This window comes from Anser anser (genome assembly GCF_964211835.1).
Source record: "Anser anser genome assembly, chromosome: 1".
Taxonomy (NCBI): domain Eukaryota; kingdom Metazoa; phylum Chordata; class Aves; order Anseriformes; family Anatidae; genus Anser; species Anser anser.
The window spans coordinates 114,764,215-114,779,414 of record NC_139720.1 but is presented as its reverse complement, the minus strand read 5'-3'; the positions used below and the strand labels follow the sequence as shown (position 1 = coordinate 114,779,414).

The 15,200-nt window shown below is 42.4% G+C and overlaps 1 protein-coding gene across 2 annotated transcripts in view; it reads right to left on the bottom strand.

The window, feature by feature from the left end:
* DYRK1A (dual specificity tyrosine phosphorylation regulated kinase 1A) overlaps positions 1 to 15,074 on the bottom strand; it is a 91,645-nt gene extending 76,571 nt beyond the window's left edge. Inside the window, exon 1 of one of the 2 annotated variants that reach the window (XM_083801157.1) lies at positions 14,518 to 15,074. The gene's annotated coding sequence lies outside the window, so the exon portion shown is untranslated. The remainder of the gene's footprint in view (positions 1 to 14,517) is intronic. The other variant, XM_083801158.1, reaches the window with a different exon arrangement.
* Between the last annotated feature and the right edge of the window lie 126 nt (positions 15,075 to 15,200).

Below are 15,200 nucleotides of genomic sequence, written 5' to 3'. Positions count from 1 at the left end.
CCTAAAGGCTTTAAAGGACTCAGAAGAAGTTTTATTTTTTTTACTTTTTTTTTTTTTTTTGTAAATAACTGTGTTGAACTTGTAGCCCAAGCTTAGTCTGCTAACTTGAGATAATGTTTTGAATCCCCTTCTGAGTGCAGTCACTATGAAGGAGATGTACGGAATTCATTTTTGAATGTTCTCTGATAGCAGTCATAAGAAAAAAGTCTAAGATACATCTCTCATCAAGATGTATTTCCTCTATGAGAAAAACTCTCACAGAGGCCTTTCAGAAGAATCTTGTCTAACTGGGGTTTTATGAAATTCAAAGGCCAAATGGAAGAAGTTGAAACTTTGGGATTGTTTATATGAACCCCAGCAATTCCAGCATACAAATGCTGGGCATAAACTAATCAAGCTAATGCTCTTCAAATGCAAGTTATCTGTCAGTTGTTCAAGAAGCAGACATGGCACTAACACCGATAAAATTATCCATTTAAGTAATGCTAAAAGACATGCAAAGATAATGCATATTTCTGATTATTTAATAGTCTCCCCAACAGCATCAGAAGATGCTAGGGTTCTGTCCATGGGAGCTTGGTTTACTGCGGTGCTTTTACCTGATAAAAATTCCTAAAATGATTTTAATTAGGTGGGTTGCAGGAAAGAAATGAGGACAAAAAATTAAAAAAAAATAAAAAACAAAAGGCTTTGAAATCCTGACCTCACGGACCTCCAAACAGTACTCAAGATCATCGTGTCTGAGGTATCCAGGAAATATAAAGGAAAGAAAATCTTTACTGTCTGACTGAAGTCCTTGCAGACTACCAAGAATAGCCTGCTAGATGGAAAGACTCCAAAACACAGCCGCTTTTCAAACAGAATTTTTCTCTAATTGTCTACTAATGTTACTGAACTGGTGTGTTTCATGTAGCCATGTGCTGTGCTTTTTAAAAGAACTGCTGTAAAAAGATAACTTTTGATACAGAGCTGCTTTTTCCCATTTTGTGAAAAAGCTCAACTAAAAGGTCACGAGTGTGATCTGACACACTACACGGATGATGCCAAGAGGTGTCCTTAAGAACACCGTATTTCTGGACACATCTGAAACAGCAGAGCAATGTATGAAATTGGAGGGGCATAGCAAAAGAGGGGAGCAACAGATCCAGAGCTCACATCAGGTGCAATAAACAGACCAATCGCAGCCTCATGGACTCATTTCTGCAGCCCTTCATACAACAGTTTCCGGTGCAAGGCAAAAGAGAAATACCAAATATGAAAATAGGGCTGTCAAGATGGTCATGAGAGATAACTCTTTCCCCATTTTTAACACCATGTACACAACTGACATTCAGAAGTTGTTCAGAAGATGGATTCCCACATGAATTTAGCAGCCAAGGCCTAACCCTCCTCTTTTGCTCAGAGAGGCTCTTTCTCAAAAAGGCTTCGTGTTAGCTTCCTGCTGGACTTACAGGAGTTACTAGAAAGCATGGAGAACTTCATGGTGCCCCAGTTTTCCATGAAAAAACAAGAGACATGTTAACCTGTACAGATAACATCTACCACAGGCAGTGTGAAAACACTGAACGGTCTTCCTCCCTTTCCTGAGAGGGTCACGGAAACAGATGACATCCTAAAGTACAAAGATGGCCAAAGTGGGTAGCTTTGAAATGCAGAATAATGAGCCCAAAGGATTTTAGGGAAAAAGGGAAACGAGGCTTTATGAAAAACACAATGGACTGATGAAGAATGGAGGGGGAAGACATTCACTAAAAGTGGAAGTATCTAAGTCTTTATTTGACTGAGGGGCCTCAACTACTCCTAGAAACCAAGCAATGCCAGGACGTTTATCACAGGCATCACTGAATGTCTTCAGTCATGAAAAAAAAAAAAAACATGCGTAAAACAAGTATAAGGAAAAAAGTTTACTTAAAAGTAGACTAGAACAAGACCGAAAGCAGAACAGAAGGTGGATGGGATTAAAAAAAAAAAAAAATCAGGCAAGTCACTGAAGTGATATAACATTTATGAGTAATACTTTTTATTTACCAACCAAGTAGGAAGCAAATGAACATTTCCAAAGGCAGCTATTGTAATCCAGAAGTGTTTGCTTATTAGCATGTATATCCTGATAGCAGGCTGCTTTATAACCTGACTTAGAGCAGCTGCCCTAACAAAACAAAAATCTGCAAGCTCAGGGAGTGGTATGTTTTAGTGCTCCCTCATGTAACAATGCAAAAGTTAAGATGATGTTCATCAGGTTGTGTGTGGAGAAAGCACGCCGTGCACACTACAGCCTTCAGGTACTCCTGACTCCAGTCCACCCAAAGGCTTAGAGAACCAAAGGAGATGGGAGGAGGAAAAAAGCCACGCAAAAAATGCAAAATTTTTCCTCACTATTAGGAAGAGCAACTATATGATCTTCCACGTTTTTATTTGAAGTACCTTTGGATTACCAAACTGTAGATGAAATTTCACCTCTGATATAAGGAATCAACACTCCCAGTACTTTCCCAACTAACAGGTAAATGGTTATCAACAAAATGTAAGTAACTGCAACAAAAATGTTACATATCTGAATGCATAGAAGGGAAACAAGAATATAATCCCAGCAGCTCTGGTCACTTATTAAAGGACAAACAAGCATGGAATTTCCAACATTTTCTATTTGTTTGTTTTGACATAACCAGTCCTTGTTGATAATATCAGGAGAAACATTTTTCGTGTCTCCTCTGTACAGCAGAACCAAAAAAAAAAAACCAACACAAAACTTCTTTGCTCTGCAGTTTCCCTTTGCTATCGATAAACTATGTTCACATCCTACAAAGACAGAAAAACACCTTTCATTAGAACATTAACTTCAGAAACTTTAATTCATCTTTCAGTTCCTCCAAGTAGCAACAAACTATATTTTGTGTGTGCATACCTGCCTTACGGCAATACAGAATTTAAGTTAAAATTTTAGAAGAGCACAAAATTGAGAAGAAATCTATATACTGCATTGTTTTATGGTACTGTTCGGAAAAAAATAAATAAATAAAAACTTTGGGTTTCTTAAGAGGTTTTCTTCCTTACAAGTTGAAGCAGTTTTTCCTCTCAGAAGCGTTGTTCTCTCAAGCAGCAAGAGAAAAAGTGAGAAAATGTGAGAAAGATCAAGGATGAGAAAACACTGAGTGAACGAAAGACTGAGCAAGGGAAGAAAAAAGAGGAGCTTGAGAGAGCAAGCAGTAAAAAAGGATGCGAGACAGTAAGGGCATAAGCACAAGACAGAAGAGAAAAGGAGTAAGTGAGAGCGGGGAAGAACCAGCAGATGGGCGCAAGCAACCAGAGGTGTGTCAAGAGAGCAAGCAGGAGAGAGAGAATTTGCTATCGAGTAAGACTGTCAGGCAGATTTTGTGCGTGTCAGAGCGCAGGCGAGCAGGGGAGCGTCAGAGGGCAGCAGGAGAGACGGAGGGAAGGAGCGCGGAAGCTGGAGATAGCAAGCCAAACTCTGCGAGGCACAGGGCGAGGGAAGAGGGGGCGGGGAGGGCGGCAGTGTGCATGTGTGCGTCTGTCTGTCTGTCACTGCAGTGATTTACTACAGGAGGGGTGGCAAAAATTCCTCCGAATGATGTTCTCCATTAAGTAACAGAGCTCTCAGAGCCAGTTAACCAACCCCGGCCTCTTCCAGGCACCCTGTTCCTGTCCACCCACACAGCCCATTCCATTATCTTGTCAAATGTCGCAGCAGCAGCACAGTATACCAGGTCTAGGAACCGATCTGGCTGAAAAGTAACCTGATTCTCCACCCCCCACACACACCCAAGTGTTATATATATAAAATTATGTATTTCAGCCAACTCAGTTTCCAAGTCTGATTCACTGGTTGGTCTTACAAACAGCTGTGCCAACACAAAGCAGGTGGGAACAAGCAGCCAGAATCTGAAGAGAAGGGGAACTGCTTAAGCTGTAATTGCCTTCAAAGAACTGCTTGTTGCACACTTTGCCTTAGAATAACTCTCTCAATAATCCAACTCAGAGTGCTTCAGTGGCTGTACATATTGCAGCATGAACTTCAAATCAGTTTGCTAACACTTATGCTGTAAAAACAACACATACAACGCCATCAGATTTAAATACTGCTCATGTTCCACAGACCTTGTCAATGAAATATTAAAACAAGAGTGCTGCTTTTCACAATTTTGCTCCTTTACCTATTATTTCAAGTTTGGTATAGGTATAGTTCTTGGGAGAGCAAGGTCACCATGAAGACGGGGAGAGAATCAACGCTGCTTGTGTTTTCCTCCCAATGCGCCGTTCTTTGCTGTGCTGCCCTGCAGCACCGAAATTACGTACCAGTCTACTGCCTTGTCTCATGCTGGAAGATGGCATTGATCTGGGTGAAAAAGAGGTAATGAAGTCTTTCCAAATTTCCCCCAAATTTACGAAGGTATGGTACCAGAAGACCAACAGCTTCCATCTTCTCTCATCAGCTTCTGCCAATTTGCTTCTCTTCTGTGCCACTACTACCGAGCAGTGCCTCAAGACTCGGTGACAAGTCTGACCAGCTGAAACTGGAGCACAGATTATTGCTGGGGAAGAGTCATGTCGTAGAAACTTAGCCAAGTTCGCCTCATGAAAGCCAACCAAACCAAAGCATACAGGAGTGTGGTTTACACAACTGGTTTATGTCCGCACGGGTAACCCACTGTTCTCCAAACTGCTCGCTCTCAAGTGGCTGACCCACAGGATTGAGAAATCAGTCCTGCCAGACGCTGGAGTTAACCTGATAGCTCAGGTAACAGAGGTGTACTAAGGAGGAGGAGATGTTTCAATTATACAAATTGTAAGAATACCATATCTGTCTCTTTCTGTATGAAAAAAAGTTTTGTAAATGTCATAAAATCAAAGACTAAGAAGTTAGGAAATGTTTAAATTAAGGTGGGCTAGATATACAATTCTGTCTCACATTTTGCACCACAATCTTTCACAGTCAAATGCTATTTTATTCATCGAACAGATGTACATTAGGAGGATGGCACACAGAAAACAAAGCTACACAGTAAATGGCAGCTATACTGTAAACGATACTATTTATTGAAATATTCCACCAGTGCTTTCAGAAAGTAAAGGATGTTATCAAACGGGGCAAAAGACTGCAAGCAAAAAAAAAAAAAGACAAACTCCCTTTGGGATAAAAATGAGTTCTAACTCTAACTCCCCCAAATTTCCAAACAGATCCTAAGTTCCACGAGCAGACCACTATCTGGATGTGCTGAGTCACTCTCCAACCTTAAGAGACTGCTTCTCCGAGTTACAAGGCACTCTGAATATAAACTCAAGTCAAATGCAACGGTAAATACTTGCATCCTGCTACTAAGGCATAAGATGCCTAAACCCCTCAGCCTCAGCTCCACCTTTTGTGTCACTGTGTAACTCTGGGCAAGTCACTTTACCTTTTTTGCCTCTCGTTTCCCTTGCTAAAAAGTATCTTACCTAAGCAGGTATTCACCTCCTGTTAGTCAGGCAAAAACTGCTTTGTGTTCGGAAAGCAACAAGAAGTGCTATACAAAACGCTCAAAATCACTGAACCCCTACTATCACCCCTAAAAAAGGTTGCCAATAAGGAAGATACAAAATAATAATAATTTGAAAGGGGTTTTTAGTACCAGTTCAGGTATTACTTTTCTTGTGCTTTAGATCCTAACCACTGAAAAACACTGCTTTCACAAGATGCTAAAAGAATCTGTTAGCAGTTGCTAGACTCTGATCCATGCTCAAGATTATGAGAAAGTCACAAACCCCACACTATGTGCAAAGCCTGGACAGCATGCAATTATTATCAACCTATACCTAAAAACAACAACAAAAAACTGTATCTGAACAGATGCTTCTTTTCTGAGCACTACCCATTCCATACAGTGAATGAAGCAAAAATCCTGTTGTAACTACAATTATATTTACTGCACGATAAAATAAAGTTCAGACCTCCACTAGGACACGGAGTCAATACACTAAAAGCAAGAGAATCTTCCCATTTTTGTCACTTGACTTGAGAATTTTTATGGAAATGACTGACTCAAAGACAACTACAAAGAGTGATTACAGTGTAAGGCGAAAGACCCTAATTACAACATATGGAATACAACGAGTACCTGTTTCCTCCAATGTACAAATAAACTGGCACTGTCAATTTGGGAGCTCATCGTTTCTAGAATACGTACAATGAGTAACATGTAGCTCATAAATTGTATTCTGAGCCCACTGTATGCTTGCACTTGTCTCACCTCATATCACAGACCTCAGGTTGCTTTGCTTCACATGAACAAAATTTTCCTCAAACATACAAAGATTAAAGTTAAGATTAAAAAAATAGTAGTAGTAATGCTGAGAAAGAACGAAAGCAAAACACATGAAGAATCCTGTATCAGAAAAATATCAAGGGCAAAGTTTCCACATATGGAAGTCTAAAGGTTAAACTCTTCAACTTATATTCAAGCTCTTGTGTTGAAATAATTGCATATTCTCACATCTCAATAAAGTTTAGTAGGAACTACAAGACTCAAAATCTTAAGAAAAGAGAGGGAGGCCAATAGCATGGCAAAACACCAGTTTAGGTATGTATGCCTAGAAGGATACTTTCAAAGGAAAGAAAAAGTTAGGATAAAGATACATAAAATGATGAGTGGCACAGAGAAGGTCAATCGAGTCCACTCCCTTTCATAAGAAATTTTGGAAATACACACTAAAAGGGAACAAATGTAAACTAAGGACAAGGAAATCATTTTCACGGTGGAAAAAAAATTGCAAATCTCAATCAAAACATTTTCCTGATGTAAAAAATTCATTAAGAAAGAAAAAGAAAATATTGTGATTTATGTTTTTTTAGAATTAGAAATAATCTTTATTACATTGGACAGCGTAAAGATACATATATACATACCAAGAGCTCATAAGTTTTAGAACACAAGTCTTCTATGAACTTCTCACTACTGGGAAAATGTTTAGTAACATGGATTATTCCAATTTAGATTTTTCTTTTTCTCCTTAGATGCTTTTTAAATAAGAATCTAGAATGTTTGAGATTTTTTTTCCCTTCTATCCGCTACTAAATTAAAGCCCTACACCCTACAAATGCATACAAATCACACAAAAATCATATATCACTGATCATCCTGATGTTGCTAAACGCAAAGCACCATGTGGATACACTGCCAGAGTTTCAGAAGACCTCTTAAAAACAGGAGTTTGTCACATACATACTCCCCTTTCCTCCAGATACAAAACATGGAGACCAATATTCCTTTATATGACTATATATATTTTATCTTTTTATTTCAACTCCTTTAGAACAGTAGCTAAACTGAAACACTTCAAAATACCTCAGCTCACTTAGAGAAGAAACATTTCTGCAAATTACGCAGAACAGAAAGTGATTTCCAAACACAATACTTGAACCTTGTGAACTAAATGTTAAACTTATTTTTCCAAGTCTTGACATAACTGGATGCTCACTAAGAACATCTAGCAGAAAGCCATAACTGCCCTCACTCAGGTGTACAACTACTTCCCTGCATTATAACGGGGATGGGGAGCGGGTTGGACCTATACTTTGTAACAGGAAACCTTTGACAAACACAGCTCAGACTTGCATACAGATGTTAGTACGTTTTCCTTCATTTATGAACTTCTTATAACTTTAACACAAATATTTTGGCAACGATTTGTAGTTCAGTTTGCTGCAATGGTCTGGCAGTACGCAAATTACTTTAAGGAAAGGGGCATTACGCATTACTTTCAAACACACAATTAGAAATTGCCTCCAAATCTAATGACTCTTTATATGAAAAAAAGCATTGCAGAAGTCTGTATCGCATGAAGCAAAGCTGATCTTGGTTTAAGAATTAAAGTTTTCCATGTTATCATTAACCACTAAGGTAAAGCAGCTAAGTACTTCTATTCCAACAACGTTTCCACATGTGGAACTGTTCCTCAGGGTTTCACACCAGGCTTACAAAGTTATAAAATGACCATGGTGTGAACATGACTGGCTGATTTAACTCCATAGAGATATGTAAATGAATGTTTTTATGGGCAAAAAGACCGAAAGTAGAGTCATATGCAGACTGTGAACTGCGAGTCATGACTGCACACTGTGTCAAAGACACAGCTGAAAATATCGCTTAACAAACCCTACAAGAGGATTTCTCTCCTGGCTTTGTAAGGATGACATCAGGTATCATCAATGACTTCTACTCACACCTCCACATTATTAAACGTTAGACCTTCTATCACTAAACTTTTGTACAACAGCTGACCACCAAATTACAACCACTCCCAGCCTTTCTTATTCACCTGAAGGAAAAGCGAACAAACCACAAGCGCACACATTTACACAGCGCCCTAAGAAAATGCTACACAGGAGAACATTAGGAATTGAAGGGGTATGCACCTCGAAGTCATGAAATTAAATTAAGAAAGAAATAATATTTCCTTCACATTGTACAGTACATAGAATGGAAATCAGACCCCAGCTAAGGTCTCTAAGTAGTACAACGCAAAACCAAACAACTTTTAACTACCATACAACCTTCAACTATAATTTTTAACACAGTATCACCTATACTTTTTCCACTCAGCCTTCAACATAAATGAATCATTTATGATGCTGTCTCTAGTAGACATAGTTCACAGAAGACATTAATTCACTTAGAATCTAAGCTTGTAAAACGCAGTGTATATTAGAAATAATAAACCATCAGGGAAAGTTTGAGGAGTCGTGAGGGTCATTCAGTGTGAAGCTGTAGTGACTGCAGAGTTAACTGACCCCTCCCCAGCACTGCACCTCCTAGTTTTTCTGATCTGGGGGCAAGAAAAACGCAGTGCAAGTTCGGAGCCTTAGCACACGCAGAACTTGACTTGAGCGAAAACGTGATGTTGGTGGGAAGACACGGACAGATACACAATCACGTTGATGTTCAACATTTGCAGGCCTGCGTAAGGCCTGCCACAAAAATCTCAGCTTCTGAAGGCACATGATGACATTGACAGGAAAGTCACCCTAAAAACTGGAACGCCGGATTCTAAACTGAGCGTCTGATCAGAGTGGAAAAATATATATTCAACTGTGCTATTTCACAAGTATGATCCAGTATTTCTCGGATTTATGAGTAACTTCTACAGAAAGGGAAACTGCCGAGATCTTCAAGCAACAACCACTTCTTGTAACATGAACAAAGACATCAATACATTTCCAACACTAACTTGCAATTTTTGGCATACCATTAAATTAATGCCTGCTTATCCACAAATTAGAAGAAAAATAGAAAGAATAACAGGAAAGAAACCAGAATCAAACATGCTCAAGGAATGTCATTGAGCTTTCCATACCAACTGGATTTTGAAAGAGAGTATATTAAAATTTTATTTGTCTATAATCAAACACATACCCTAGATGTATTTCATTTATAAGTCCTGTAAAACTGTGTGTGTTTATATACGGTTATGTATTTCTAAGTACCCAAAAGAGCTGCAGTTACACCCGGACAGACTGACCAGGAGTCAGCGAAAGGAAATCCACAGTGCTCAGGAAAACAAAGAACTGAGTAAGTAGTGATACGTTAACTTCTCCACCTGACAGGACTCTTCTTTTTACACCCTCCTTCAGTTTAAACTGTTCCCTCTATAAAGCAAGTGGACGTGCTGTGCTCCGGTTGGCTCCTCAGCACCACATCCACTGGCAAAGCACAGCAGAAGCTGTTAGTAATTTACGCAGCTCACAGTGACACCAACAAGGATTTGAGCGCATCGAGGTAAACAGGATTTCAAACGAACAAAAATGCTAGCTGCATGTGTTTGAAGCCAGGAAGCAAAAAAAACTGATGAACAATAGGTTCTCAGGTCACTAGGATTTAAAACTTTTACTGGCACCTTGGATTTAATCACTAAAATCCATTTAACGATGATTGTGCCAACTAGACAGTCTACTAGCTTGGTTTTTTGAGTAACTCAAAATTCACTCCCAGTTTTTTCAACTCTGTTTTGAAAGAATAACTCTGCCATCAGAAAGCAACTTGTACATGTCCATTGCTCTCTTATTTCACTATCCGAACAGTTATTGAAGAGAAAGAGGGAACTATTCAACAAGTAGACATATTACTACTTTATTAACCTCTCTTTTAACTGACTCAAATCACAGTTTGTTTTTATTTGTCTCTGGGAAAAAAAAAAAAAGAAAAAAGAAAACCGGAAAGCTTTGGAACTTTATGTAATACCTAAATTGAAAGCTTGGTTTCTCACAGCTGGAACAAACAGTGACACTTAGCTGAGTTGATTTCACTTTCATTTACAGTTTCACTTTCAGGTACTTAGGGCTACAGATCCTAGAAACTTTGCAAGGAGTAAGTTTACGAATAAGTGCTAGTTTATGCTATTTTAATTACAGAAACGTTTTCACTGCTTTCAAATTTAAGAAATGCTAAAATCAGAGAAGAAATTAAACTGATTATGTCTGCAATACAAGCTAGCTGAAATAGCTACTGCCCAGACTCCAGAGGCTCCAGAGTATTCATACTGTAAGGACTTGGGCAAAGCTGACTGGGAACTATCTGCTGCAGCTGCCTAGCCCTGCAGTTGGTGCTCTCCCCGTAAATCATATGGACAGGACACTTTGGAATGAATGAGGATGTGATAACGTCACTGTCCTTCATGTTGGGACTCCCCACCTCTGTCCTTATCAACAATGGAAAAATTTACCTTCCCTTTGAAGGGAAGGGAAGGGAAGGGAAGGGAAGGGAAGGGAAGGGAAGGGAAGGGAAGGGAAGGGAAGGGAAGGGAAGGGAAGGGAAGGGAAGGGAAGGGAAGGGAAGGGAAGGGAAGGGAAGGGAAGGGAAGGGAAGGGAAGGGAAGGGAAGGGAAGGGAAGGGAAGGGAAGGGAAGGGAAGGGAAGGGAAGGGAAGGTAGACTGTCTCATCACTGTGTACTTTCCAGCCAAGAAAAAAAGGAGCTGCTTTTGTGATCCATGCTCTCAGACAAGCAAGCCATAATTAAGCACCCACAGATATTGGACAAGACTCATAAATATATGCGTATTAGAGGAAATGGAGCTAAAGTCCTAGTAAAGCTGGGGTATGTACGCACTAAAGACCTAAAGAAAAAAAAATACCTTTGTACTGGCAAAAGCAATCGAGCTATTTTTTAACATATGCTTAGATAAAAACAGAAATGAAACCAGAATTTTATCTCCCTTCCACATAAAGGAAAAAGATTAATCTATGGATATCAAACTGTTACGAGCAACTAACGATTAGGTCACTGCAATTCTATGGGTATATTGTGTCACCTCCAAGAGAAAGTACTATGTAACTGTACATATAGAATTTGTCTTTCTAGAAGGAACAATTGTTTCTAGTTATCAAAAAGGTGGTGGTTTTTTCCAGTGTTTTTAAAACTTCAGTAAACTATAGCTCCCATAACTTTCCTCTTGAAGGACCCACAGAGGTGAGGAAGGAAAAGGAGAGTATTCCTCTTTGCAAAGCCTTGTTGACTTTTTCCCCCAGTCTTAAGTTTACAAGAAAAACATTTGCTCAGAACAGCTTTTGTATTATTTCGGTCTTAGAGCAAAAAAGAAGTCTGACTAATCAGACTTGAGTCTGATTAGCAGAAAAGTTATTACTTTTTTTTTAAAGTTCCTTAAACTCTTACTGAAAAAGGAAAAAAGATGGAATTGTAAAGTAACTTAACAAATAATCTATTGTATTCAGTTATGAAGACAAAAGTAGCAGTTCTCTGTAAATAATCCTATTCTACAATAGGATCTATTTACAAAAGGATTTCAGAAGTTACACAAGTCTCCCATGCTTCCATAAAACAAAGATATCAGGAAAGATTTTTACTTCACTTTGGAAAGTAGTTGTCCAAACGGCATCAAAAATTACTACAGAAAGACTAAACATATACCAGTCTTCAATTCCTTCTCAAAAACTTAAGTTGTAACAGCAACTTTCAACCTATAGTCCTGTAGCCAGGGTTAAAACCACCTGAAATAAAGAGGTTTTAAGAGGAACACTGAAGAGAGAATTTAATTATAGCAAGAAAATTGCTTCTTTGGAAAGAGTCACTACCCGTTTCAGTTCAGGTAAAACCATAAAATAGCATCATAGCAAATAAAGGTACAGGTTTTCATGAGTTTTATTAACTGGTCGTCTCGCACACTACCATACGAGCAGGTGGTACAGCTTCATACACGTTAGCATAACCTAATGGGAAGGGACTTTTTCGTGTTATATTTTAAGGTATTGACTAACTCATTTGAGCTAAAATAACAAAAATCTCACGGTAAGGTCGTTAAGGCAAAGCCTAACCGAACAGTTAGCCCAGACACGTTTCTTCACAAGGTCCTATTGGAATTAAGAGTTTTAAAATACAATATACATGTTAGCAAGTATGTCCTAGTTAAATGTTACTTTAAAAGCTTAGAGGAGACACCGTTTTTACTTGACTCCAGTCACGTTTTTCTACTTTGTGTAAACTATCTACCAGCGTTAGAAGTCATTTATGGTCATCGCATGTTAATTCCTAGTCCAAGTAAAACCCACATACTTTAAAAATTGATAAATTCCTGATTACTACGTCCTTATTTTACACAAGTGAGGGGATGCTACCCATAAATTGACACTGAGATAGAGAACGCTTGGCTGCTATTAGGTAAAATTATCCTTGTTGCTGCTTCTCTGTAACTGTCCAGCACGGGGGAGGGGATTCCAATGGCACCTCCTAAACCCACCTGAGTATTGATTCGGGAACTGATCACATAACAGACTTTCTTACCCCTTTGCCTGGGAACAATATTAAACTACTGTAATGTATAAATGTGTATGCAACAATTTCAGAGAAGGAATTGCCCTCTTTCTGTGATTTAAGATGACCATGCCCTGTATTCAATTTTGAACAAGTTGTTTAGTTCACTGAAAAAAACTCAACTCAATAAGCTTCAAAAACTTTGATACAATTTTTAATTCACAAAATAAACGTAAATTTATCACATGCATTCTACTTCAGATTGCAAATAAAGTGGCTCTGGTTCTAAATACTTCATATAAGCCAAAAACATTAAGCATAGCCTACAAAAGTAGTCTATATAGATACACACAGAGTTCACTAAATATATAGAGATAATAGTTAACAAATACTAGCTCGTATTCAGAGTTATTCTCAGTGATATTATTCTAATTCTATAAAGTATAATTAATTTTCCAAAAATATCCAACCTACAGAGGTTGGGGGAGTACAGAAAAAGAGAAACAAGTTTTACCAAAACTTCTTTGGGCTACGCTAATCCAAAGAGATAAGTTGAATTCTGCTCAGTTATTAGCAGATAACTAAGTACCACTACGAACAATATATTTGCTTATTTATCACGAGACATCATCGACGTGTTCTTCAGCTTTACCAATACAGTTATAAAACAAGTTGTTAACTTGTCCTCAGACAGGTCCCTACAACGCTATACCCATGTAAAAGTGACTATGTATACCTACTGGCCAAAGTTGTTACCACGCTCTCATTGGGATTAAAACAGTAGGTTGTCAAAACCACGCTTGTTGGTTTATTTTGTAGCCAGATATTCTGCCTTTGTTAATTTTAAAGAACAATGAATGTTTATTTCCCCCAATGACTGTGGAGTAATAGGAGAACTAAGTAACAGCAGCAATCTAGACACACGATCAAAGAACCCCTACATAGTCCTTGGACGGACTAAACCGAGAACTTCAAAGCTGACTGCGATTCAAAAATGCACCAATTTCGAAATTTCAAATTACGGGACTTCTAATTGTGCTTTCTGACGCTGCGGCGGCGGGAGGGAAAGCCTCAGACGGGCTCCCTCTTTTCCTAAAAGCCCCGTCAGCCAGCCGCTCAGCCCCAGGAGCCCTGTGCGTACCTACGCCCAAGCGCTTCACCCTCTCTCCCCCCCCCGGCGGGGTGACAGCACCCTGAGCCAGGCTCGCAGCCCTCCTGCACCGGCCCCCGCCACCCCCTGCAGCCGCAGGGGAGCCCCCCGAGGGCAGGCCCCCGCAGCCCGGGCCACAACAGGTGCCTGCCCAGCTGATGGCCCGGCTCCTGCCGCCCCCCGCTCCCGCCCGCCCACCGCAGGGCGTTGCGCAGCGGGGCCGGGGGATCCCGACGAGCTCCCTTCCTCCGTATCCCCGGGCGCGGGGCCCTCCCGGCGGCTCCGCTTGCCCGGCTCGGCCTCTCCCGGACACCGAGAGGGGGAAAGGGCCGCGGAGGCCGCCGCCCGGTCCCGGCAGGGAAGGACGGAGGCAGGGAGGGAGGCCGGCCCCAACGCCCGGCGCGGCCGCGGGCCCCGCCGGCCCCGCTCGGGGTCTCGCCGGGCCCCCCGCGCCCTCGCCGCCGCCTCCTCCTCGTCCTCCGCGCCTAAGATGGCAGCGGGGCTGCCCCCCGCGCTGCGCCCCCCTCGGCCGCGCCGGGCCGGGCCGGGAGGCGGCCCCAGCCCGTCCCGCTGCGCAGCTCGGCGCCGCCGGCTCCGGGCGGCTCGCTTACCCGTCCGGGGGGCGGCGGGCCCCGCGCTCCGGCGCGGCTCCTCCCGGTCGCTCGCTCGTTCGCTCGCTCGAGGCCTCTCTCCTCGCGACGCCCGGCCTCGGCACACGGGGCCCCGGTGCGGCGGCGGCGGCGGCGGCGCCTCCCTCCCGGTCCGCAGCCCGGCCGCCCCGCCGCGCTCGGGCCCTGCGCGGCTCGGGGCACACGGCAGGCAGCGTCCCGCGGCGGGGTCTGCCCGCTGCGCGCCTTCCTCCCTGCGCGGCGGGCAGGGGGGAGGAGGAGGAGGAGGAGGAGGAGGAGGGGGGGGGGGGGGGGGGCCCGGCCCGGCCCGGCGGGCGGATCCGCGGCGCTTCCCGGCCGGGCTGGGTTTTCTATCGCTCACAAAATGGCGCGCGTTCCAAACCTGCGCAGCGCCCGGCGGCGGCAACGGCGGGGCCCGGCCTCGCCTCGGATCGCAGCGGCTCAGCGGCGGCGGTGGCGGCCTGAGCCCCGGCCAGGCAGCGCGGGGACAGCGGCGGGCGGGCGGGGGGAGGAGGAGGAGGAGGAGGAGAGGAGGAGGGGTGGGGGGGGGAAGCGCAGCGCCGTACCGAGCCCCCGGGAACTCCTCGCTCCCTCCCTCCCTCCCCCGCCTGCCAGCCGCTACCTCCTCCCCCTCCCCGCTCCCGCTCCTCCTCCTCCTCCTCCCT